At 40.0% G+C, this 26,724-nt stretch overlaps 1 protein-coding gene across 2 annotated transcripts in view; it reads left to right on the top strand.

Annotated features, from left to right (window-relative positions):
* PACS1 (phosphofurin acidic cluster sorting protein 1) overlaps positions 1-26,724 on the top strand; it is a 151,165-nt gene that overhangs the window by 80,177 nt on the left and 44,264 nt on the right. The window lies entirely within an intron of this gene.

Raw genomic sequence — 26,724 nt, 5'->3', positions numbered from 1 at the left:
TGCCGAGCAGAGAGCCCAACATGGGGCTCCATCCCAGGATTCTGGGATCATGATCTGCACTGAAGGCGGACGCTTAACCAGTTGAGCCACCCATACGCCCCAAAAGCTAAGATTTATAAAAGATAAATAAAATGATTGCTATTTGCAGATGAAATGATCATGTATATAGAAATTCATAAAAGAAATGACAAAAAAGCTTCTAACTAATAAGTGAGTTTAATAAAGTTGTAGGATAACAAGGTCGGTTTACCCAAAACCAAATCATTGTTTATATACTAGCAACAAATAATTGGGGGGGAAAGGATAGTTCATTTACCTTATCATCCAGATACATGAAATACTTAGGGATACATTTAACAAAATGTGTGCAAAGCTTGTGTACTGATAACTACAAAACATTTCTGAGAGAAATGAAAGAAGACTGAAATGGGCACATGGATTGAAAATCTCAATATCAGAAAGATACTAATTTTCTATAAATTAATCTATGGATTTAATACAAACTAAAAAAAATTTAAAATTTTATTTTGTTACCTATTTGAGAGCGCGTGAGAGAGCAAGAGAGAGCACAAGCAGGGGCAGAAGCAGAGAGAGGGAGAAGCAGGCTCCCTCTGAGCAGGGATCCCAACGTGGGACTCAGTCCCAGGACCCTGAGATCATGACCTGGGCCAAAGGCAGACACTTAACCAACTAAGCCACCCAGGCACCCCTCAAAATTTTGGTTTTTGTTGTAGAAACTGATACGCCAACTCTAAAATGTATATAGAAATGCAAAAGACTTAGAATAGGAAAATCCAGTTTTTAAAAGCGCAAAGTGGGAGTACTTACTTGTACTACCATAAAATTATGGCTTAGCAAAGAACAGACGTGTAGATAAAATGGGACCAAATAGAGTTCAGAAATGGGCCTACATACATACGGCCCTACACGTATATAGACAGGCAGTTTGCAGCAACAGTGTCAAAGCAATCAATGGGGAAAGGAAAGTCTTTTCCGCAAATGGTACAGGACCAACTGAATTTTTATAGGAAAGAAAATCAGCATTAGCCCTTACTTTATATCCTATGCAAAAAATAACTAAAAATGGATCAGAGACCTAAAAGTAAGAGTTAAAACTGTAAACCTTCTGGAAGAAAAAACAAAATATTTATGACCTCTGGGTATGGAAAAATTTCCTAAATAGGGCACAAAAAGTATAAATCAAAATAAATGAATGCTAAATTAGAATTTATAAAAATTTAAAATGTTCTTTGAAAACACTATTAAGAAAAGGAAAAGGCGGGGCGCCTGGGTGGCTCAGTGGGTTAAAGCCTCTGCCTTCACCTCAGGTCATGATCCCAGCATCCTGGGATCGAGTCCCACATCGGGCTCTCTGCTCAGCAGGGAGCCTGCTTCCTCCTCTCTCTCTCTGCCTACTTGTAATTTCTGTCTTTCAAATAAATGAATAAAATCTTTAAAAAAAAAAAAGAAAGAAAGAAAAGGAAAAGGCATACCAGAGTATGGTACAAAATATAGGCAATATATGTATCTGACAAGGACTGTAAAGAAGTTGTAATCCAACGATAAGATGATAAGCCTGTTTTTCAAAATGGGCAAAAAGATGGGAGTGGATACTTCACAAGATAAGATATACTAATGGCCAGAAGTTACATGAAAAGATACTTTCATTATTAGTCATCGGGGGAAAAAATAGTCTAAAACCATAATGAGTACCAGTGTACACCCAGTAGCATAGCCAAAATTAACAAATATGGAACAAGTTGAACTTTCTTTCATACTCTTTGGTTGAGAATATAAAGTGGTATGGCTAGTTTGGAAACAGTTGGCAGTTTCTTTTAGTATTAAACATATACTTACCATAGCACCTAGTAATTCCTTCTTAGATATTTACCTGAGAGAAAGGAAAACAAAAGTCTGCACAAAGATTTCTCTATTTAAGATGGTCCCTGACTTACTATGGTTTGACTTGGGATTTTTTGACCTTACAATGACTTGAAAGTGATGTGCATTCAGTATAAACCATTCTTCAAATTTTGAAGTTTGATCTTCTGGGCTAGCAACATGCAGTATAATACTCTCTCATGATGCTGGGCAGTGGCAGCAAGCCGCAGCTCCCAGTCAGCTACACAATCACAAGGATAAGTAAGGATAAACACCAGATACACTTAAAATCTTCTGTACTCATACAACCATTCTGTTTTTCACTCTTGGTAACGCATTTGATAAATTACATGAAATAGTCAACACTTTATTAGAAAATAGGCTTTATATTCAATGATTTTACCCAACTGTAGGCTGATGTGTTTGTGTTTTTTTAAGATTTTATTTATTCATTTGAGAGAGAGAGCAGGAGTGATGGTGGAGAGACAGAGGCTAGAGGGAAAAGCAGAGTCCCTGCTGAGCAGGGAGCTCATTGTGGGGCTCCATCCCAGGATCCTGGGATTACGACCTGAATGGAAGGCAGACGCTTAACCATCTGAGCTTTCCCAGTGCCCCATAAGTGTTCTGAGCACCTTAAAGGTAAGCTAAGCTAAGCTATGGTGTTTGGTAAGTTAGATATATTAAATACATTTTGACTTACGGTATTTTCAACTTACAATTGAATTCAACCTACAGTTGGGCCTATCTAAATATAACTCCATCATAAGTTGAGGAAGATCTGTATTCATATCAGCTTTATTCATCATAGCCAAAGACTGGAAACAATCCAAGTGTCCCATCAGCAGGTGAATGGATAAGCAAATTGTGGGATACCAATACAATGAAATATTACTCAATAAAAAGGAACTGTTGATACATACCACAAGATGTATTAATCTCAGAAACATTATGGTATATGAAAGAAACCAGAAACAAAGGTGTACATATTGTATGATTATTTAAAAATCTAGAAGATGGAAACAAATGTATAGTGACAAGAAGGCAGTTTGTTGGTTGCCTAGGGTGTGAAGTACAAAGGAGATAGATTGCAAAGGGGACCAAAGGAACTTTTAAGAGTGATGGAAATGTTCTTTATGGTGGTGATGGTTACTCTGGTATAATGTATTTAAATTTTACGTTTATCGTGCATAAATTACCTAATAAAGTTGGTGGTTTACACTGTTTAAAGAAGGCTATTCAGTATCCATTCACTAGATGATTATCCTTCGGGTTACTTGTTATTTTTCAGAACTTCTGTTTCGTTCAGACGTCTGGTTTCTCTTTGCAGTCATGTTCTTCTAAGAACACTGGTCCTATCCCACATTCTGGTGATTTTGCTTCGTCTTGGTAATTTTGCTTTCTCCTCAGCTGTGTAGGGTGGTGCATGTTACCAATTTTGGCCAATGACAGATGAGCATACGTGTGCTGGGAGGGACTTTTAGAAAAGATGAAGAGATGTTATAGATGGTATTTGCTCTTTCCCTAACCCCATTAAAATTATAGTCAAGGAATTTTCCCAAAAATGAAAGATGTAAGGGTGCCTGGGTGGCTCCGTCAGTTAAGTGTCTGCCTTTGGCTCAGGTCATGATCCCAGTGTCTTGGGATTGAGCACCATGTCAGACTTCCTGCTCAGTGAGGAATCTACTTCCCCCTTTCTCTCTGCCTCTCCCTCTTGCTAATACTTGCATGCACATGCTCTCTCTGTCTTAAATAAATTAATAAAATCTTAAAAAATTAAATAAAAAGCATAAACCTGGGGCGCCTGGGTGGCTCAGTGGGTTAAAACCTCTGCCTTCAGCTCGGGTCATGATCCCAGGATCCTGGGATTGAGCCCCGCATGGGTCTCTCTGCTCAGCATGGAGCCTGCTTCCGCCTCTCTCTGCCTGCCTCTCTGCCTAATTGTGATCTCTGTCTGTCAAATAAATAAATAGAATCTTTAAAAAAAAAAAAAAAAGCATAACCTATGAGGATGAAGAGAAAGGAAGAGGAGATAGTAGTAAGGCCAGAATATTACTCACAAATTTTGAAAGCTGAAAAGCAGGTGCAGATATGATAAGTAACTTAGATTTCAACTTTCCTTGCTTTACTAAGTATTGGCAGTAGAGGAAGCTAATGAGAAGCAAACCCATTTTCAGCCATAAGTAGGCAATGTTCTGGGATAAGTTTTAGGTTTCTCTGAATGTGGGATATACATTGGTCCTGAAATTAGGAATATGAGTTGAAAGTCTGAAATATGAAGGGGCACCAGGGTGGCTCAGTCGGTTGGGCGTCTGCGTTCAGCTCAGGTTATGATCCCGGGGTCCTGGGGTTCTGTGCTTGGTAGGGAATCTTCTTCCTCCCTCTACCCCTCTCCTTGTTTGTGTACCCTCTCACTCTCTCTCTCAAATAAATAGATAAAATCTTCAAAAAAAAAAAAAAAAAAAAAAAGGAAGTCTGAAATGTGGAAGAGTTAGTGCCCAGTAGGCATCCCATTCTTTCAGGTTACTACTCTCTCATATTCCTAACAACTAGGAGGTAAGAAAGGATGAAGAAGGAAACTGTTTTGTTTTTTTTTTTTAAGATTTTATTTATTTATTTGACAGACAGAGATCACAAGTAGGCAGAGAGGCAGGCAGAGAGAGAGAGAGAGGGGTGGAAGCAGGCTCCCTGCCAAGCAGAGAGCCTGATGCGGGGCTCGATCCCAGGATCCTGGAATCATGACCTGAACCGAAGGCAGAGGCTTTAACCCACTGAGCCACCCAGGTGCCCCGAAGTAGGAAACTGTTTTGTTGATTAAGCCTTATAGTATGATTTACTATGTAAAATAATGTATACTTATTATCTTGATACAAATAAAAACTAAATTAAAAAAATTGAGACCTGGGGCACCTGGCTGGCTCAGTTGGTGGTAGAGTATGCAACTCTTGATCTCAGGTTCATGAGTTTTCAAGCTCCACGTTGGGTGTTGAGCCTACTTTAAAAAAAAAAAAAGAAAAAATTTTTAAAGTTCTTATTTATTAATTTGACAGAGAGAGATCATAAGCAGGCAGAGAGGCAGGCGGGGGGCGGGGCGGGGAGCAGGCTCCCTGCTGAGCAGAGAGCCCTGTGCAAGGCTCATCCCAGGACCCTGAATTCATGACCTGAGCTGAAGGCAGAGGCTTAATCCACTAAGCCACGCAGGCGCCCCCCCCCCCCCCAAAAAGAAATTGTGATAAAATTGAGACCTGAGAAAGCAAGTTCTTATTTTCTGCCTCTTGGTGGTGTGTGACAGAGGTTGAGGGTGTAGTGATGAGAGTTGCAGCAGTCATTGTCTAACCATGAGTAGAGTTAGCTAACATGCAATAAATGAGGGTTTGACTCTCTCCCTTTATTTCCCTGTTCTCAGAATGAGTTTGTTCCCTGGCTACCTTCAAAGCTGATGTATATATGTGTTATAAACTCATGGATTTTTATATACTTGGTGATTTTCCATCTGTTACCATCATTATTTTGAATGTTCAAATTGTCTCATCTTTGGCCTTTGAGATTTCTTTCAAGGCAGCTTCCATGGCATTTTGATACAATCCTATTAGTCTTTAGTATCTTTCTTCCTTTCTGGTATGAGAAGATTTTCTGTGCTTATCTTGTACATTTCCTGCCTCAGGTTTACAATCAATTACTTTCCTTTAATGGGAAATGGTATTTAGAGACCACAGTTGGGGTAATAGGGATGCTTATTGCTTCTAGGACTTTTCAGGGTTCAGAATTTAGGAATACTCTTTTCTTTTAAAAAAGGAATCTTAAGGGGAGCCTGGCTGGCTCAGTCAGTTAAACCTCTGCCTTCTGCTCAGGTCATGATCCCAAGGTCCTGGGATTGAGCCATGTAGTGGGCTCCCTGTTCTGTGTGGAGTCTGCTTCTCCTTCTCCCTCTTCCCACCCACTGCTTGCTCACTCTTTCTCAAATAAATAAATAAAATCTTTTTTTAAAAAAAGAATTTTGGGCACCTGGGGGGCTCAGTTGGTTAAGCGACTGCCTTCGGCTCAGGTCATGATCCTGGAGTCCAGGGATGGAGTCCCTGATCAGCAGGTAGTCAGCTTCTCCTTCTGCCTGCCCCTCCCCCCTCTCGTGTGCTTTTTCTCTCTCTCTCTCTTATTCTCTGTCTCTCTCAAATAAATAAAATCTTTAAAAAATAAAAATAAATAGAAATAATTTTGATTTCAGGGTTTTTAACTTACTTGTTTTTTATTTGCATTTCTTTTATGCTAAAGACCTTAACATTAACATAATTATCTATGTCTTTTATCTTACACTATATATAATAGTTTTAAAATAATACCATGTTGTTACTAGTATGATTACTTGATACAGGTTAAGATATCTTTGTAGTTCTTTCTGTTGTTAAAATAAGATCGGCATCTTTGGCTTAGACCAAGAATCACCCCTTGAACTGGGGAGAGCCCCTCCCATGAGATATGACTACACATTTATTTTTACCTCTTTCTGTTGAATTACAAAAGATCTATTGACTTTCCGATGTGAAAGTTGAGAATTTAATGTACAGCCCTTTATTTTCTTCCTTCCTCCTCCTACCTGTGTTTGGGAACCATTCTCAAAGTTGTTTTTGTTACTAACTTTTGTGACTTAAATATTTTAGTTATTCCACTATTTCTGGCGCCATTAGTACCATTACCTGTAGTTAGATTTTCTCCTTCCACCTAAAAACTGAAAGACAATAAATAACATTTATTTATCACTCTATAATTATTGTGACTATTGTCCTACAAATCTAAGTATTTGTAGTACAAAGATTACATTTTCTATATTCAAAGGAGAGTCCCTGGGATAAAGATCACATGGCTTCTTTTTTCATAAATTTTACTTAAAATCATATCATATTTTACTTTGCCTCATGTTTGGATTGTTTCTTTTATGACTTTTTGGTTTTCATCCCTAGGATTTATCATTGTTTTTCTTTTTTCTTGTCAGCAGAATAATATGCCTTTTTGATACCCTCAGGTTTTTCCGATACCTCATGTATACTGGATTATACCTGGATTAGCCCTTTTTATCCAAAAAATTCTTTCTTAGAGGCCTCTCTCTCCTAATCTGGACTATTAGTGTATGAGCCTGCTGTGCAGCAGTCATCATGAGGTTTCTAAAATTACCACCTCAGTGCCTTTCCCAGTTTTCATCCTTACCCCATTCCGGTAAGCCATTCCGGTAAGCCATTCCGGTAAGCCATTCTGGTTGGCGTGTCAATTCTTCCAGAGATACTTTATGCATATGCACTAGCAAACATTACATGTGTATCTTCATTTTCCTCCTGCTTTACATAAATGCCAACATGCTGTGTACTCTTCTGTACTCTTTTTCACTTAATAATTTATCTTGGAGATTTTTTCCTATCAGTATCAGGATAGCTTCTTCACTTGTCTTTAAACCTGCATAACTGTCATCCTCTAAATATACTATGATTTGTTTAATACTCCCCTGTTGGTGGATATTTTAGGTTTTCCAGTCTATTGCTATTAGAAATGTTGTATATCTGTACAGTCGATTCCTAGAGTAGAAACCCTAAGTCAAAGATTACATGCATTTGCAAGTAAGGCAGAAATTGCTCTCTAGAGAGGTATGCCAAATCAGGTTCCTACAAGCAAGGTACGAATGCCCATTTTCCCATAGCCTTGCCACAGTGCTGCAGGGTGTGTGTTTGTTTGCTTGAGGTCGTGTTGGTGGTATTTGCTCATCTGATAGGTAAAGGATAGCAGCTATTTAATGATGAGTCTATTCCTGTGAGGCTGCCACAGAAAGATTACCTCAGTTTCACAAAAGCAGTGGAAAAAGTCCAACTCTATTTACTTTTAATAAGATGCAAGGAAATGCTGACAGATTAAGAAATTAACCACAGGACCTAATTAGAAAAAGATTTGGCAGCATGCCCAGTTTATCCAGTAGCAAAGGGAAAAAAATATTCTGCATTTGTGACACTGTTTAGAAAGGGATAATTTAAATGCCCTCTAATCTGAGCTAGTATTGTCCAATTAAGGAGTCTATTAGAATGAAAACACTTGGGTTTTTTTATACTTTGTGTGGTGAAGCCAATTTTTTTCCCCTTAAAATCCTCTCTTTAAATATATTTGCACTGAATGGTAAAGATTACAGTTTAACTAAACAAACTGAACATTTCCTGTTCTCTTTCAAACCGCTGTGTTAGAAGTTAGGATTCAAGTAAGAATAAGACACATTCAGTGTGGGATGACTGTGATGCAGGGAAGCACAGCATGGGTACTGTAAAAAGGAGGAAGCAGTGCGGCCTCAGGGAAGGAAGGGCAGAAGCTCACTCAGTAGTGGGAAATCTGGATGGGGGGTAGTGTTTGGGATGACCGGAGCTAATGGGTAGCAATAGATCCGGCAATTTAGTGGCAAAGGAAAGGTTTGTTTTGTTTTGTTTTTTTTAAAGATTTTATTTATTTATTTGACACAGAGAGAGAGATCACAAGGAGGCAGAGAGGCAGGCAGAGAGAGAGGGAGAAGCAGGCTCCCTGCTGAGCAGAAAGCCTGATGCGGGGCTCAATCCCAGGACCCTGGGATCATGACCTGAGCCAAAGGCAGAGGCTTTAACCCACTGAGCCACCCAGGCGCCCCCAAAGGAAAGTTTTTTAATTGTCTTTCTGGTTTGGGAGACAGGATGTGCAACACCTCTTTTCTTGGCGTTAGTGCACTCTAGCAGAGAGTCAGCCTGGGGCTTAGCTCCACAGTTTTATATCTAATTTAGGCAGCGCAACCTAGTTAAGATCACAGACTCAAGCTAGGCAATCCTGGCTGCCACATGCTAGCAGTATGACCTTGGGCAGGCTATTTAACTTCTCTGTGCCTCTACTTTCTCTTCTATAAATAAAGATAATTGTTTTGAGGATTAAACTAATGTATATAAATCACATATTACAAGCAATGCCTGACTCATAGTGTTCTCTGCTTGCTATCATTGTGTTGTACCCTCACAAATTGATGCTTTTTTCTTTCTACTTAAAAGAATATTTTGGGGGCGCCTGGGTGGCTCAGTGGGTTAAAGCCTCTGCCTTCGGCTCAGGTCATGATCCCAGGGTCCTGGGATCGAGCCCCACATGGGGCTCTCTGCTCAGCAGGGAGCCTGCTTCCCCTTCTCTCTCCTCTTGCCTCACTGCCTACTTGTGATCTCTCTCTGTCAAATAAATAAATAAAATCTTTTTTTTTAAAAAAAAGAATATTTTGAGGTTACAAAATTAATCTCTGATCATTGTAGCAAATACGGGATATATAGAAAACAGTTTTAAAAATTCTCCTGTAGCCTCACCACTATGGAACATTTTGTCACATTACCTCAGAGGCAGTCTTGGGTAGTGTCTAGGAACATGGACTCTGGAACCTATCTGCTTGGGTTCATATTCTGGTCCCCCCGTTTACTAGTCTCTCTTAATTCTCTCAGTTCGTTCATTTGTATAATGTAGATGATAATACTCTTCATAGAATGAGGATTAAATAAGTTAATATACATGAAACATTTAGAATAGTGTAAGGCAGAGTATGTGCTATTCCTGTTACTCTTCCTTCTCTGTGTGTGTGGCCAAGACTTAAAGAAATCCTGTTAGACTCTGAAATAGAAAATATACCTGTATATGTATATTCCACTAATGAGTGGAAAGGCCCCCAAGGAGTGCTACCGGGAATAAAGGTGTGCGTTTATACGCTCATGCGCCCCCCCCCCCCCCCACGATTTACATGACCTAGGGTGAAGGATGGCGCCATAGGGGAGAAAGGGAAAGTAGTTAGAGATTATCAAGAGGGAGGGTTGCCTCAGTGGCTTAGTTGGTTAAACATCTGCCTCTGGCTCACGGCAGGATCAGGGTCCTGGGGAGTCCCAGGATCAAGCCCTGGCATTGGGCTCCTTGCTCAACAGGGAGTCTGCTTCTCCCTCTAACTCTGTTCCCCCTGTTTGTGTTCTCTCTCGATCATTCGCTCTCTCTCAAATAAAATCTTAAAAAAAAAAAAAAAAAAAAAAGATTGGGGCGCCTGGGTGGCTCAGTGGGTTAAAGCCTCTGCCTTCGGCTCAGGTCATGATCCCAGGATCCTGGGATCAAGCCCCTCATGGGCTCTCTGCTCAGCAAGGAGCCTGCTCCCCCTCCTCTCTCTGCCTGCCTCTCTGCCTACTTGTGATCTCTGTCTGTCAAATAAATAAATTTTTTAAAAATCTAAAAAAAAAGATTAAAAAAAAGATTATCAAGAGGGGGTTATAATTTGATTAGATGGAATCTTAGTTCTTCCTGTATTAGAAAATAATATCTTCCTGGGCAATTGGGAAAAAAGTGAATAAATCCATGGTTTTAAACTCAAGTAGAAAATCAGAATGTATATATTGTAGACAATAGTAATAATAAAATTATAGCATTACCCTAATTCTGTTGGAACAGTGAATAAATTCCTACTTGAAATCTCAGCCAGATAAGAAAGTAGAGCTTCGGGGCACCTGGGTGGCTCAGAGGGTTAAGCCTCTGCCTTCAGCTCAGGTCATGGTCTTGGGGGCCCAGGATCGAGCCCCCCATCGGGCTCTCTGCTCCACAAGAAACCCGCTTCCCTCTCTCTCTGCCTACCTGTGAATTCTCTGTGTCAAATAAATAAATAAAATCTTTAATAAAGAAAAAGAAAGTAGAGCTTCAACTGGCTATGATTTCTTCCTATAGAAAAAAATCCTTATTTGAATTTAAAATTAGCTAAATTGGGTCGCCTGGGTGGCTCAGGATCCTGGGGTCCTGGGGTCAAGCCCCGCATCGGGTTCTCTGCTTGGCAGGGAGCCTGCTTTCCCCCTCTCTCTCTGCCTGCCTCTCTGCCTACTTGTGATCTGTCAAATAAATAAAATCTTAAAAAAAAAAAATAGCCAAATTAAGAGGGGAGCGTTCCTAAGGGATTCACTATTGACTTCTTTTTTTTTTCTTTTAAGATTTTATTTATTTATTTGACAGTGAGAGAGGGAACAGAAGCAGAGGAAGTGGAAGAGAAAGAAGCAGGCTTCCCACCTAGCAGGGAGCCCAGTGCGGAGCTCGATCCCAAGACCACAGGATCATGACCTGAACCAAAGGCGGATGCTTAACCCACTGAGCCACCCAGGCGCCCCTTGACTTCTTTTTTTTTTTTTTTTTTTAAGATTTTATTTTTTTTGAGAGAGGCGGGGGTAGAGGGAAGAATGAGTGGGGAAAGGGGCAGAGGGAGAGGGAGAAGCAACTTCCTGCTGAGCTGGGAGCCTGGCATGAGCTCCATCCCAGGACCCTGAAATCATGACTTGAGCTAAAGGCTGACTCTTAACTGACTGTGACACCCAGGCATCCCCACTGTTGACTTCTTACAAATAATAGCTTTTCCCAAGTCAAGTTGATTCTAGAAGAATATGACCAGTGCCATGAGAAACAAATATATGTTATTTTAGGAGCCCAGCTAAATGGATATTAATCCATGTAGTGAATTGAACACTGAGCCCTAAAAGATATGTCTTAAGTCCTAATCCCTGACACCTGTGAATGTGACCTTATTTGGAAGTAGGACCTTTGCAGATATAATTAAGGATCTCAGAGTGAGATCATCCTGAGTTTAGTGGGGACCCTAAATCCCATGACTGGTATCCTTATACAGGAATGGAGAGATACTTGAGTCATACAGAAACAGAACAGACACAGGGAGAAGGTTTTGGTGAAGACAAGACACTGACATTGGAGTGATGTGTCTATAAGCCAAGAAACGCCAGTGACTGCAGCAGCCTCCAGAAGCTGTAAGAGGCAAGGAAGGATGTTCCCTTAGAGACTGTAGAGGGAGTGAATGCAGCCCTGCTTACCCCTTGATTTTGGACTTCCAGCCAAGAGAGGTCAAAAGAACAGATTTCTGTTTTTTTAAGTCAGCAACTTTGTGGTAATTTATGACAGCCCTAGGAAATTAATACAGTCAAAGGTTAAAATAAGGCATATTTGGGGTGCCTAGGTGGTTCAGTGGGTTAAACTACTGCCTTCAGCTCAGGTCATGATCTCAGGATCCTAGGATCGAGCCCCAGCATAGGGCTCTCTGCTCAGCAGGGAGCCTGCTTCCCTCCTTCTCTCTCCGCCTGCCTCTCTGCCTACTTGCGGTCTCTATCAAATAAATAAATAAAATCTTTCAAAAAAATAAAATAAAATAAGGCATATTTGAATTTGTCAATGGGACAGTTATTTTTTGCAGTCACACAAAAATATTTTCGTAGACTTGTACATCCATTGTATAAAGCCAAGTAAAGAACCTTAAAATTTTGTGGGCAATTAATCTGGGGTGGAAGGAGTTCAGAATAACATTTTAGATGTAAATAATCCTGAAAAGCATAATAAAATGACCCTTTTTTATTTGGAGCCCTTGGAAAAAAATGAGAGAGAGAGAGAGTGTGTGTGTGTCTCTCTCTCTCTATTTATTGGGGTATTGGGCAAACTTATAAATATGTGCATTAAATTTGCCATTAGAGAATAACTAAAGCAATACTAAAATTCATATGAGTAAGTTTTACTGAATTTTAATATGAAAAAATTGATTATAACTTATTTGAAAATAGGTGTTGGTAGAGCCTGACCTGATACTCTTCTTACTCAGTATCTCAGTCCCACCTAACATTTATAAGTACTTTGAGACCAGGGTTATTTTATTTTATTTTATTTTATTTTTTAGTTTATTTCTACTAATACTTCTGGTCTAAAGGTAAATGATTATTCAGATCTTAGGTCTAAAATTTGTACTCCATGTGTTATGGTACCAACAGTGGACTTTAAAAAGATGCTCATTCATATCTTAGCATTCTTTTCAAGGTGAAAGATCTTTGACTAGATAGCTATGATTTGGAACATATTATTGTTTGAAGCCCTATCGTTTCGGGGTGCCTAGGTGGCTGAGTCGGTTAAGCGTCTGCCTTCTGTTCTGGTCATGATTTCCAGGTCCTGTGATTGAGCCCTGCATCGGGCTTCCTTCTCAGCAGGGAGTCTGCTTCTCTCTCTCTCTCAAATAAATAAAAATGCTTCTATTTTTTTAAAAAAATGAAGCCCTGTGGTTTCAAACAGTAAGATAACAGTAATTCCTCTCTGTGAAGTCCTTTACCTAGAAGGCCTAAGGATTATCCTGTTATCTCCCTCCGTCAGCAGCTGTTTGTTTGTGGAGCAAAATGTGGGTACTGCGTTCAGGTGGGATGGATAGGGAGATAAGAAAAAGATAGAATTATCTCTGGAAAAAAAGAAACCAGCTGGTTATACAGTACTTACAAAAGTATCATTTAAAGGTAAAATGGCAAGCTGTTTCAGTCCCCAACATGACCTACTTTTGAAAATATTCATTCTTTGTAGAGAAAGACCTCTCGAGTCTGAATTACACGGTTTTCTTGTTTTGTTCATTTAAATGTAAGAATCTGCCAGAGGCTCAATGTTGGGAGAGAGGAATAAAGGAAAGAAAAGGCAAATGAAAAAGGGAAACGAGCACAAGTAAGAGTTTGGACTTTCCTTTCTGGTTCTTTAGTTTGTGTGGAGCAGTAGGATTTGGATGGCTGAATTACTGTCATAATTGGGAACAGAACAAAGATCTTCATTTTTAGCCGATTGCCGTTGCTGGGCTTCTTTTGAATGTCACAAAGTAAAAGATTTTAGTGCAGTGGTCCTGGGATAATGATGTGGTAGCACATAGTTGAAACTTTCTGGGTACTTTTATGCTATATCATTTTCCTTGTATATAATTCTAGAGGCCCACCAGAGCTTTTTTTTTTTTTTCTTTTCTTTTCTTTTTTTTTTTTTTTTCTTTTTTAGGTAAGCTCCACACCCAGAGTGGAGCCTAACATGGAACTTGAACTCATGACCCTGAGATCAAGACCTGAGCTGAGATTAAGAGTTAGACGCTTAACCGATTGAGCCACCCAGGCACACTATGGAGCTACTTCTAAAAAATCTTTTATATTTTGTTGAGTTAATCCCATTCAGGTCCTCAATCACCTCTTTTCCTTGTACTCTCAGATAAACATCCCTTTTTAGAGGGGAATACTGAGAACCACAGGACCTTAGACAAGACCATTTGGTCCCAACATCTTAAGAAGCAGCTGAATGTTAGAAAATGAGAATTGTTAGATTCACATACTAGTCAGTATGGAAGCCGAGTTCCTTCTTCTGTACTACATTACTTTTTCCCAACGTGAAATCTTGTTCCCCTATCTTCCTCCTCATTAGCAACTGCTTATTTTTCTATGGAGAAAAGTCCCGCAATCGGGCTTTTGTTTTTTACTTCTTTGAAATGCCTAGCACTGTGGTCACCAATATCCATTTTCTGTCTTCTGGTTTTATTTATTTTTTTAATTTATTTATTTGACAGAGAGACAGACAGAGAGGGAACACAAGCAGGGGGAGTGAGAGAGGGAGAAGTAGGCTTCCCGCTGAGCAGGGAGCCTGATGCAGGGCTGGATCGCAGGACCCCAGGATCATGACCTGAGCAGAAGGCAGATCCTTAATACCTGAGCCACCCAGGCGCCCCATTTCCTGTCTTCTGTTTACTCTACTTTCCAGCAGTGCTCTTCTCAAGGTTCGTGAGGGCACATCCTCTTCCTCCCTCACTGGAAGCTTTCTCTTCTGCCAGACTTGTATGCCTGCATCAGCATGGCGAGGATTCTATCCTTGTCCTTGTCTCTTTTTTATTTGAACTTTTCTCTGGGAGATCTCAACCATTCCCATTCCTCTAAATGCTGTCTTTATGCCATGACTCCTGATTCTCTGTCTCTAGCCTCATCTTTACCTTGAGCTCAAGGCTCGTATGGCCAGTTGCCTACTTTAATTTCTCCACTCAGATATTAATAAACTAATCTCCTGACTTTTCTGCCTTATTCACCTCTAAACTTCCTCTTGTGTCCCTCATCCCAGTAAACTAGTAATGCCATCCATACACTCAGTTACTCAAGTCAAAAACCTATAAACATGTTTGAGCTTCCTTTTCCTCCATAGCTTGCATTCAGTCCATCAGCAAGATCTATCCGTTCTACCAGGATGTTTCTGAACACCCTTCTCCTCATCGCTACCACTACTACTACAGATCAAACCTTCCTGTCCTACCTGGACCACTGCAGCAGCCTCTTAACTGGTCTTCCCATTTCCATCCTCCCTTTTCTGTAGGCCATTATTCACATAACAGTAGGATAATCTTGCATAAATCATTTTACATCATCCCCTGGTTTATAATTCTTCATTGGCTTCCCACCATCAAATAAAGGTCTCTACCTCATAGCCCAGCCTCCATTTGCTTTTCTCTCCTCACATCTTGCTGCTCCCCTCACTCACTGTGCTCCAGACACGCTTGCTTTCTTTGTTTCCTTCATATCCCAAATTCATTTTATGTTTCAGCCACATGCTCTTTATAGCTTTATGTATGTCCCTAGATCATTAGTAGTTTATTTTTGCTTGGTTTCGGATTTGACGTGGTGTCGTACTATATGTGGTCTTCTGCAGCTTGTTTCTCAGTCAGTGATGTGTTTTGAGATTAATGCATGTTGAAGTGTAAGCTTAGTTCATTCATTTTCACTGCTGGATAGCACTTGATTTTTTGTTTGTTTGTTTTAGGGGTTTTTTTTGTTTTGTTTTTTAAAGATTTTATTTATTTATTTATTTATTTATTTATTTATTTATTTGACAGAGAGAGACACAGCGAGAGAGGGAACCCAAGCAGGGGGAGTGGGCGCTCCTCTGTGCAGGGAGCCCGATGCGGGACTCGATCCCAGGAAGCTGGGAGCATGACCTGAGCTGGAGGCAGACGCTTAACGACTGAGCCACCAGGCGCCCCAATCCTTGATTGAAGTACACACCAGTTTATCTACCTGGTCTTTGACACGGTGTACATTTGGGTTCTGAGTAAGCATAATACAAACAATACCTAATTTATAAAGAACTTACTATGGGCCAGGCACTGTTCTCAGGGCTTTTGTATATATGAATCTTCACAACTGTGAGGTTGATATTACAGTCCTCATTTTGCTGATGACAAAACAGAGGTATAGGAAGACGAAATATTCACCCAAGGTTGTATAGGTCCATGAGTGCTCTGAATGCTTTTGTATGTCTTCTGGTACACAAGGGTAAGAGTTTCTCTAGGAGTGAAAGTGCTTGACCACGGATGTTAACATGTTCCTCTTCATGAAATGATGCCTAATAGTGTTCTAGGTGATTGTACCAGTCATACTCCCACCAGTAGCATATGAGTTCCCAATGCACCACATCTTCACCCACATTTAGTTTTGCCAGTTTTGTGGGTATAAATGATATTTTGATTTCAGTTTGCACTTCCCTGATTCATAATGAGGTTGAGCATATTTTTGTGTATTTATTAGCTATTAATGTTTCCTCTTCTGGAAATATAAAACATCTGTTCATGTTTTGTGCCCACATTTCTATTTGTGAGCCTTTTACTTATTGAATATAATTCTTTATATTCTAGACCCTTTGTCAATATTATGAGTTTCAGATGTCTTCTCCGAGTTCATGACTGGTGTTTTAATTCTTTATGATATCTCCCGATGAACAAGAATTCCTAATTTTAGTATGGAGTTGTATTTCTCGGTGTTTTCAGTGTCTTTTTTTTTTTAAGATTTTATTTATTTATTTGGCAGAGAGAGAGATCACAAGTAGGCAGAGAGGCAGGCAGAGGAAGGGAGAAGCAGGCTACCCACTGCGTAGAAAACCTGATGGCGGGCCTCAATCCCAGGACCCTGAGATCATGACCTGAGCTGAAGGCAGAGGCTTAACCAACTGAACCACCCAGGCGCCCTGTTTTCAGTGTCTTGTTTAAGAAATCCATCATTGCCTCAGAGTATGAAAGATAATATCCCGTATTTCTCATTTAGTTTTATGTTTCACATTAGATCCACCTAGAGATTATTTCATATGTATGGTGTGAAGTGTGGGTTCAGTTTCCCCCCGTTCCATAGTTACTCTTTTCCCAGTTGTGGAAACTTTCCTTATTATAAAGTTTCTGTATAATTATAGGATTTTTTCTAGGCACCCTGGTCTGTTCCATTGACCTTTCTATTATTTCACTAACACTACCTCAACTAATATTGCTTTTTAATAAATCTGTATATCTGATAGGCTAATTTACCCACCTTGTTTTTCTTCTTCAAGAATGTCTTGATTTGAAAAAAAAAAAAAAAAAAAAAAAAAAAAAAGAATGTCTTGATTTGGAATGCCTCGGTGGCTCAGTTGGTTAAGCGTCTGCCTTCGGCTCAGGTCAGGATCCCAGGATCCTGGCACTGAGTCCGTATGGAGCCTGCGTCTCCCTTTCTGCCACCCACCCTGCTTGTGTGCTCTCTTTCTCTCTGTCAAATAAATAAATAAAATCTTAAAAGAAAAAAAGAAGAATGTCTTGGGTTTTCTTGGCCTTCTTCCTTATAAATGTTAGAATTAACATCTATGGAAAATTCTGATGGAATTTTGATCAGTCTTGTATTTTGTGTGTCAGTTTGGAAGGGAATGAAGATCTTGATGTTAGAATTTCCCTTATGCATGAGCATGGCATTTCTTTTATTTGTTTAATGTCTCAAAACACTTACGCATGTAGAACATATCCTACAACTCCACGAGGCCTTGCATATCTTGCGAAGGAAGGCAGTTTAAAGTAGTGGTTAAGACCAAAGGTGCTGGAACCAGCCTGCGCGGGTTTAAATCCTCCTTTAGCTGCTGACTAACTGTGTGGTCACAGCCTCTCTGTGCCTTCATTTCCTCATCTGCAAAACAAAGCTAACTAGAGTTTCTATTTCCTAGGGATACACAGTAAATGCTCAATAGTTGTTGCCTCTTACTATTGCTGTTTTATCCCAGGTGTCTTATTTTTTGTTACTTTGTGTATAGTATCTTTTTTTAAAAATGTGTTTTATTTCTTTGTTACTGGTGTTTAGAAATACAGTTGATTTTTGAAAATCTAGCAACCTGGTTAAACTCTCATCAATCCTACTGGGAATTCTTCCAGATTTCCCAAATATCGTCTATCAGCCTGCAAATAATGACTTTTGTTTCTTCCACTTTAATTCTTATATTTTTTGTGTTTTTTGTTTCTGGTTTTTTTTTTCCCTCTCACTGAGCTAACATATAACAGTATACCCTTGTATAGAAATGGGAATGTGGATACCTTGTCATATTCTTGGTTTTAAATTCTTTTTTAAGATTTTATTTATTTATCTGACAGAGAAGGCAGAGAAGCAGGCAGGGTTGGTTGGGGGGGAACAGGCTCCCTGCTGAGCAGAAGAGCCGGATGTGAGGCTCCATCCCAGGACCCTGGGTTCATGACCAGGGCCGAAGGCAGAGGTTTTAACCCACTGAGCCACCCAGGTACCTCTATATTCTTGGTTTTAATGAAAATATTCTAGGGGCACCTCAGTGCTGCAGTCACTTAAGGGTCTGGCTCTTGGTTTCCCCTCAGGTTGTGATCTCAGCTATGTCCAGTCACGGGTTGGGCTCTGCACTCAGGTGCACTCAGCGCTGAGTCTGTTTAAGACTTTCTCTCCCCACCCAACCCCCACATGCACACTCTCTCTATAAAATAAAATTTTAAAAAAGAAAATGTTCCAATACTTCACCATTAGGGTTTTCACTGTAGATTTTGGTGCATATCCTTTATGTCAAGGAATATTTTTTCTTTCTTTCTTTTTTTGTTTTTTTGTTTTTTTGTTTTAAGATTTACTTGAGAAAGAGGGAGGGAGGGAGAGCAGGGGTTGGGGTATAGCAGGTGAGAGAGAGAATCCTAAGCAAGCTCCACTCCCAGCACAGAGCCTGACCCTGAGATCATGACCTGAGCCAAAATCAAATTGGAGGCCCAACCAACTGAGTCACCCAGGGGCCCCTACATTAGGTTTTCTCGTGCTGAGGCATTCTGGTATTTGTGTATTTAACCCAAATGGGTCATGGTGTATTTTTTAGAATACATTACTAGGTGTAGTTTGCTAATATTTTATTTTGAAAATTTGCATTTATGATTGTAAATTAAATTGGCCTTTAATTTTTCTATCTTGGGTAGTAAGGATCTGTATTAATTTTATGAAATGAATCGGAAAGTCTTCCATTTTTTTTTTGATCCTCTGGAAAATGTATATAAGGTTAAAATTATCTCTTCCTTGAATGTTTGATAGAATTCACCTCTAAAAATTATCTAGGCTGGGTGTTTTCTTTCATAGAAGAGCTAAAAATTACTGCTCCGTGTCTTCAGTGGTTATAGGGCCATTCCGGTCTCCACCTTCCCTAGTCATATATGTTATGTTGTTTACTTTTAGGAATCTGACTTTTTCATCTACGTTTCCAACTTGATTTGCGTAAGTGGTTTGTGGAATGCCCTTGTGAATTTCTGCTTTATCTAGAGTATGTCCTTTTAAAAACAATTCCAGATTTCTAATTTTTATTACTAAGACTTACATTTTATTTTCTATTTTATAAAATGTGTCTTATCCTTTCCATTTTCTTTTAGGTCTTTGCCTTTAATTTTTTACTTTAAGATTTTATTTTTTTATTTTAGAAATAAAATTAAATAAATAGGATAAATAGAATAAAATAAAATAAATAAAAGAAAAGAAAATTTTTATTTTAGAAAGAGAACAGAAGCAGGGGAGGGACACTGGGGGGAGAGAGAGAGAATCTCAAGTATCTCAGACTCCCAGTAGAGCATGGAACACCACACAGAGCTCAACATGAGGCTCGATCTCACCGCCCTGAGATCTTGAGCTGAGCCAAAATCAAGAGTCTGACACTCAACCAACACTACAAGTTTGAAAGACAGGTATTGCATTTTTACTTTTTTGGTGATGACTCTCAAACTTTGAATGTAAAAACTTAGAAGAGTTTAATGTTAGGGGATGCCTGGATGGCCTAGTCGGTTAAGTGACTGCCTTCGGCTCAGGTCATGATCCCTGGGTCCTGGGATAGAGTCCCACATCTAGCTCCCTATTCAGTGTGGAGCCTGCTTCTTCCTCTGCCTGCCACTCCCCCATCTGTGCGCTCTGTCTCTCTCTCTCTGACAGATAAATAAATAAAATCTTTTTTAAAAAGAAAGAGTTTAATGTTAGTTTTCCATTTTTTCCCTCTGAAACAATTCAGGGAACTTTAAAAATTCTGACTTGAGTCAGCTCCTGTCACATCCATTCTGTAATACTTACAGTTTGTAAATCAGGCATAGGCATTCTTGTTTCATATTAGCCATGTTTGTCTTAATTTACCTACAATTTCCCAATTTTCTTGTCTACCATTTCTTTTCCTTTCCTTGATCTTTTAGGACCATTTTCTTATTTTTACAGTTCTCCTTAAGAAGTAGCACTAATGGGGGCGCCTGGGTGGCTCAGTGGGTTGGGCCGCTGCCTTCGGCTCAGGTCATGATCTCAGGGTCCTGGGATCGAGTCCCGCATCGGGCTCTCTGCTCGGCAGGGAGCCTGCTTCCCTCTCACTCTCTCTGCCTGCCTCTCTGCCTACTTGTATCTCCCTCTGTCAAATAAATAAATAAAATCTTTAAAAAAAAAAAAAAAAAAAAAAAAAAAAAAAGAAGTAGCACTAATGTTCAAACCACCTTCCAAGGCACCCACAGTGATTCCCCCTCCTGGGATTCACACTCTTCGATGGTTCCCTCCCACACTAAAGAGGCCTGACCTGTGCAACCAGGAGGACATTCAGGAAATGATGGAGTGTGACTTCTGAGGCTAGGTCATAAAATGCATTGCGCCTTTTGCCTTGCTCTTTCTTGGAACATTCACTGTGTGGGAAAGCCAGCTGCTGTGTCATGAGACTGTGACTCAGCCCTGTGAGAGGAACTGTGGCCGCCTGTCAACTGCCAGTACTTGTAACGAGCCATCTGGGAAGCAGATTCTGCAGCTGTGGGCCAGATGAATTGCAGCCCTGGCCAACATCTTGACTGCAGCCTCATGAGAAACCCTGAGCCAGGACCATCCAACTCAGAGGCTTCTGAATTTCTGACACACAGAAACTGAGAGATAATAAATGTATACTATTTTGAGCCATTTGTTTTGTTACAGAGCAGTAGATAAAGAATACACATTAATGAGAGTCTTTTGCTAGTAAACTGTCAGTTTTTGTTTCCTGAAATTGTTTTACTTACCCCTCATTTCTAAAATATATTTTAGCTCTGTGTACAATACTGTAAGGGGTGAGATAGAGAGCCATCGTTGTTTTTATTCAAGTAGCCAGTTTTCCAATACTGTTTATTAGTTGAGTAACTCATCTGTTTCTTGCATACATTAAATTTTTGTTTATACTTGGGTCTAATTTTGGACTCTGTTCCTTCTGTTGATCTCTTTATTTTTTTTCCCAATACCACGATGTTTTCACTATTTGGGCTTTAGAATACATGTTAATATCCTATTGGATAGAGCCCTCTTCCTTTAATCTTTTTTTCCCCAGAAGTTTCTTGGCGTCTGTCTTCTTCCTCCCTTCCTTCCTCTTTCCTTTCCATCTTCCCTCCCTCCCTCCGTCTCTTTTTTTTTCTTTCCTTTCCTTTTCTTTTCTTTCTTTCTTTCTTTCTTTACTATGAAATTTTTAAACCTACAGAGAAGTAGAGAGCAGGGTTTAATGAACCCCCATGTATATTCATCTCCTAGATTGAACAATTATTAAAATTCTTTCTGAAGTATTTTGAAGTTAATTACAAAATCATTTCCCCCTTGAATACTGCAGTGTGCACCTCTACTTACTTTTTAATTATATTTAATTATTGATTATTATTTGCATTAAGGACACTTTTTTATATATTTATTTTTATATTTTCATAATGATTCTACTAGCTTTTTGGTTGATTCTCTTGAGTTCTAGTTTAGTCATATATCTGCAAATGGGAATTGTTCTTTGTCCTCCTTTCAGCATTGATATCATTTCTTTTTTTAAAAAAAAAATTATTTTATTTATTTATTTTAGAGAGACGGTGAGCGTGGTGGGAGGGACCATGGGCAGAGGGAGAGGATCTCAAGCAGACTTTGCGTGGAGTGCAGAGCCCAATATGGGGCTCAGTCTCACAACCCTGAGATCTTGAACTGAGTTGAAACCAAGAGTCAGGATGCTTAACTAAGCCGCCCAGGTGCCCCAATATCATTTATTTCTAATTATTTCAGCCAGCTTTCAGAAATAGCAGAGATAGACCCTTGTATCACTCCTGTCTTCAGAAGGAATACTGTGGTCTCTCATCTTTACTCCTGATGCTGAAATTTATGGAAAGTATGTTTTCTAAGTTTATGTTAAGGAAGTATTCTTCTATTGATGTTAAAATTAATTTTTAAATTAAAAAATTTTTTTAAAGATTTTATTTATTTGACAGATGGAGACCACAAGTAGACAGAGAAGCAGGCAGAGAGAGAGGAGGAAGCAGGCTCCCTGCTGAGCAGAGAGCCCGATGCGGGGCTCGATCCCAGGACTCTGGGATCATGACCTGAGCCAAAGCCAGAGGCTTTAACCCACTGAGCCACCCAGGTGCCCCTAAGTTAAAAAAAATTTTAGGGGCGCCTGGGTGGCTCAGTGGTTTAAGCCTCTGCCTTCGGCTCAGGTCATGATCTCAGGGTCCTGGGATCAGGCCCCGCATCGGGCTCTCTGCTCAGTGGGGAGCCTGTTTCTCCCTCTCTCTCTGCCTGCCTCTCTGCCTACTTGTGACCTCTCTCTCTGTCAAATAAATAAATAAAATATTTAAAAAAAATTTTTTTAAGGAATCTCTACAGCCATCATGGGGCTTGAACTCACAACCCTGAGATCAAGAGTCCCACGCTCTAAAGACTGAGTCAGCCAGGTGCCCCCTAAGGGTCTTTTTTAAAATTAGGAACATAGGGGCGCTTGGGTGGCTCGGTTGGTTGAAAGCAGAACTCTTGGTTTCAGCTCAGATCATGATCTCATGAGCTATAAAATCCAGCCTCAGCTCCACACGCAGTGGGGAGTCCGTTTGAAGAATCTCTCCCTTTATCCTTCCCCCAACACACGCTCTCTTACTCACACTTTCTCTAAAATAAAGAAATCTTTTAAAAAAATAAATAAATAAAATTAGGAATGTGTGTTGAATTTATCAAACACCTTTTTAGCATCTCATAAGGTAATTACGTTTTTTCCAAAATTATTAATGTGATAAAATGTATTAATAATCCCCTAATATTCAGCCATGCTTGTCTTGGGAGTCTCCCTCAGATATATTTTTGTTTTAATGTATTTTATTGGTTCTTGCCCCTGACTCAGATCACTTATTTTTGGCTGGACCGAAATTTGGAGGGTTTTTGTTTTGTTCTTCCCACACACCTCTTCTGCCTCTATCCCTGAAACACGTGGATTAAGGGGCTGTCATACTGAAGGACTATAATTTAAGTGACTAGTATGTGTCAGATGCTGATGGTACATAGGGGTTTTTTGAGCGAAGGTTAAGGAAGGCACTCGGCCTTTCTCAACGCTTCTGGTACTCTAGGCTCTGTGCGTAGGTACTTTTCACACATGTAAGTGTGTCCGAAATTACTGAAGAAGCTGCAGACATCAGAATTTCTGTGTGTAGTTTTAGTAGCGAGACCCCACCTTCCCCCATATTTAAAGTCCTTTCCCCTCCAGAAGATTGTCATCAAGGAAATTGTAGGAAGGGGGGGAAATGTTATAATCTCATTGATATGTGCAGGTAGTTGGTATTTTTATCCCCAAAGTAAACGTATGCTAAATAACTGAAAATTAGCGGTTTACTTATAAACTTTCGTACCTCTGCTTCACAGAAAGTCACATCCTATGGCTAGGGAATAAAACATGCCAAAGCCTATCCCTAGGTTATGTTTTTTGTTTGGGTCTGAGTTTTTTCTCATTCTCCTATGTTTCCCCATCTGAAAAATGCCAGTTTCATCTGATTTCTTTGTGAAACAATTATGGGCAGGAAACCTTTTTTCCTTTTCCCTTTTTTTTTTTTTCTTTTAAGATTTTATTTATGTATTTGTCAGAGAGAGAGCAAGCAGAAACAAGGAGAACGGCAGGCAGAGGCAGAAGCATGCTCCCCACTGAGCAAAGAGCCCAGTGGACTCCATCTCAGGACCCTGGGATCATGACCTGAGCTGAAGGCAGACACTCAACCAACTGAGCTACCCAAGCATCCCAGGAAGTCTTTTTTCCTTTTATCCAATCATTGTAAAATCCATTCCTCTCTACGTCTCACAGGCCTTTTCATTACTAATTTTGTTTGTTTGTTTGTTTGTTTATTGAGAGAAAGGGATTCCCTGCCTGCCCATGAGCAAGAAAAGGGTCAGAGGGAAAGGGAGAAAGAGAATCCGGAGCAGGCTCCATGCTCAGCACAGAGACCTGCCTGGGGCTCGGTCTTACAGCCCTGAGATCGTGACCTAAGCTGAAATCAAGAGTCTGACAATCAACTGACTAAGCACCCAGATGCCCTGACTTACTAATTTTAAAATAATACTGTCTTAATTCATTGTTTCACAGTCTGTGCTATTTTATGTAAAATTATAACTTCAATGTCTACATATTCAAGTAACTTCTTATAAGCAGTAAAATTACACTGCTCAGACATTTACCTTTTGTGTTATTGTCACTGAAGTTCATCTAGACATCTACAAGTGCCTAGTTAAAACTGAAGCAATTGTAAAAATGAAGATTACTCTCACAAAGGAAAAACTTTTCCTTAAGTTTTTTTTTCTGTTGATTTGCTCTTTGTCCTGATAAATGCTTTTGCAGAGAGAAGGTAGAGCTTCTTCTTCCTATTTTGTGATTGAAGAACTAAAGGGGAGAAAAAACTGATTTGTTCATAGAACATAGTCATTTCTTCGTAGGAGTAAAAAACATCTAGGTCACTTGTCTTCTGGTCCCAAAAGGACCATCAGTGTGATTCAGAGGCCAACTGTGCATTGTTTTATTCCGTCCAGATCTTCATTTCTCCTTTCTTCCATCTTTCCTGTCCAAAATGTGGCCACTTTACTCTTCATACCCTGGTCGAAAGGAGTTTGGGGAGTGGAGGTGGAATATGACTGTTTTTCTTTTGGCGAATCTCTCTAGTTCTTCTTGGCATGGAGTAAGTTTGAAGCAGCTGTGAAGTACAGGTTGGGGACCATTTGTAGATGACATTTAAGGCTGTTTCTCCTTCATCTTATAGTGAAGCACAAAATAGAATAATTTAGAAGGTTTCAAAAGATTCTTGTTATATTTTTGTATCATTCTCTCTCAACGTATCAAGTAGACAGTCTTCCTCTTTCAGATTCCTCATCTGCAAAACAAGTTAGGATCTAAAGACAATTTCTTGAGAGAATTTACTTGGGCTCAAATAGTATGTCCTCACCAAAGCTGTGAGCTAAGGAGGAAGCTCTCTTACATAATGTAGTACTTAATTTTGTGTGCACCATTACATTTGTTAGATAATTGTTTGATATACTTAAATCCTGTCCTCTCAACTAGATTATACACTGCTCAGAAGCGGAGAATATGCCTCATTTTTCTAAGTACCTTAAAGCTTCTAGTGTAGAGCTAAGTACAGTGAAGATATATACAGTGAGTGGTTGATGGAAATCTTGCTGTGCAAAAAGAAAGTCTTTAAGCCAGTTATAGACTCCATCAGTTAACTCCGATCGTCCTAACTGTTGATGATCGCAGCGAGGGTGTTCTCTTCAAGGGCTCGAGGGCCTGTCAAGTGGAAAGGAAATGACGGGACACAGGGAATGAGAGGAGGTGCCAGGAGGAGCTCCCTCCCCGTTTAGAATGGCAGTTGCATCACTACCTTTATTGGAAGGAAGTCAATCTCCCCAAAAAAGCAGACCAAACACAGGCTTAAACAGTGAACAAATAAGAATGATCATGATGACGATGACGGTTCCAAGCGTAGCAGTTGCAGCATCTCACCATATGCCAGGCCCTGTTTTGCCTTCCGTTCTCTCAGTTAAACCATATCACATGTTATTAAATAGGCACTGTCATTGTCTTCATTTTATGTGAGAAAGTTGAGACACAAAGGTCACCAAAGGCTGCCCAACAAGGAAAGACAGGGGGTGGGATCAGGAAAAGACCAAGGTGCAGAAGGAAGAAACACTTTGAGTAATCAGGGGACCTTGATTTGATGTTTCATTGTTTTATTAATGCTGGACTTCACTAGCATTTCCAAATGGAGCCTTAAAAAATGACAATAAATGAGTCTGATTGCCAGTATATTTTCAAAGTGCCTTTGCAGAAGGGAAGATTATTTTTGGGCTGAATAACTTGCGATCCTCCTTTATAAGTCCTTTGGATTCCAACAATCTTTATGATACACTTTATGAAAGGCAGACTGTTGACTTCTTCGAGTTCTAGCGCACAGACGTGCACCTTTCTCTGTCTGGCCTTTCACTGACATACCAGAGGCGGATTCTCGGGGAACCCCAGCCACACGTTCCATTTGCAACCTCCTTTGGTTAAAGACTTTTACCTAGAACTGCCCTCTTGTCTTATCCCTGGATGAGACAAGTAGGGAGGTGGGTACAGAAGAGGCTTCACCCAGTTCACGTGTTCCCAAGGTGGACCATGAAACTGACTTCCAACCCGCTGTATCACAGAGATTCCTAGTGAGCTTTCTGAAATGTGGAAGTCTAGGAATTTGGTTCTTCGAAGGATCATGAAAAGAACATTTTTTTCTTTCAACTTTTGACATACCTTGCCTTCCTTCCATAAGGATGAAAGCCAGGATTTCTTGATAAGGCATCACCCTTTAAAATGGACTTTTGAGGGGCGCCTGGGTGGCTCAGTGGGTTAAAGCCTCTGCCTTCGGCTTAGGTCATGATCCCAGGGTCCTGGGATCGAGCCCCGCATCGGGCTCTCTGCTCTGCGGGGAGT

The sequence above is a fragment of the Meles meles genome, chromosome 8 (assembly GCF_922984935.1).
Source record: "Meles meles chromosome 8, mMelMel3.1 paternal haplotype, whole genome shotgun sequence".
NCBI lineage: Eukaryota > Metazoa > Chordata > Mammalia > Carnivora > Mustelidae > Meles > Meles meles.
The sequence above is the reverse complement of the archived record's forward strand: the minus strand, read 5'-3'. Positions and strand labels throughout refer to the sequence as shown.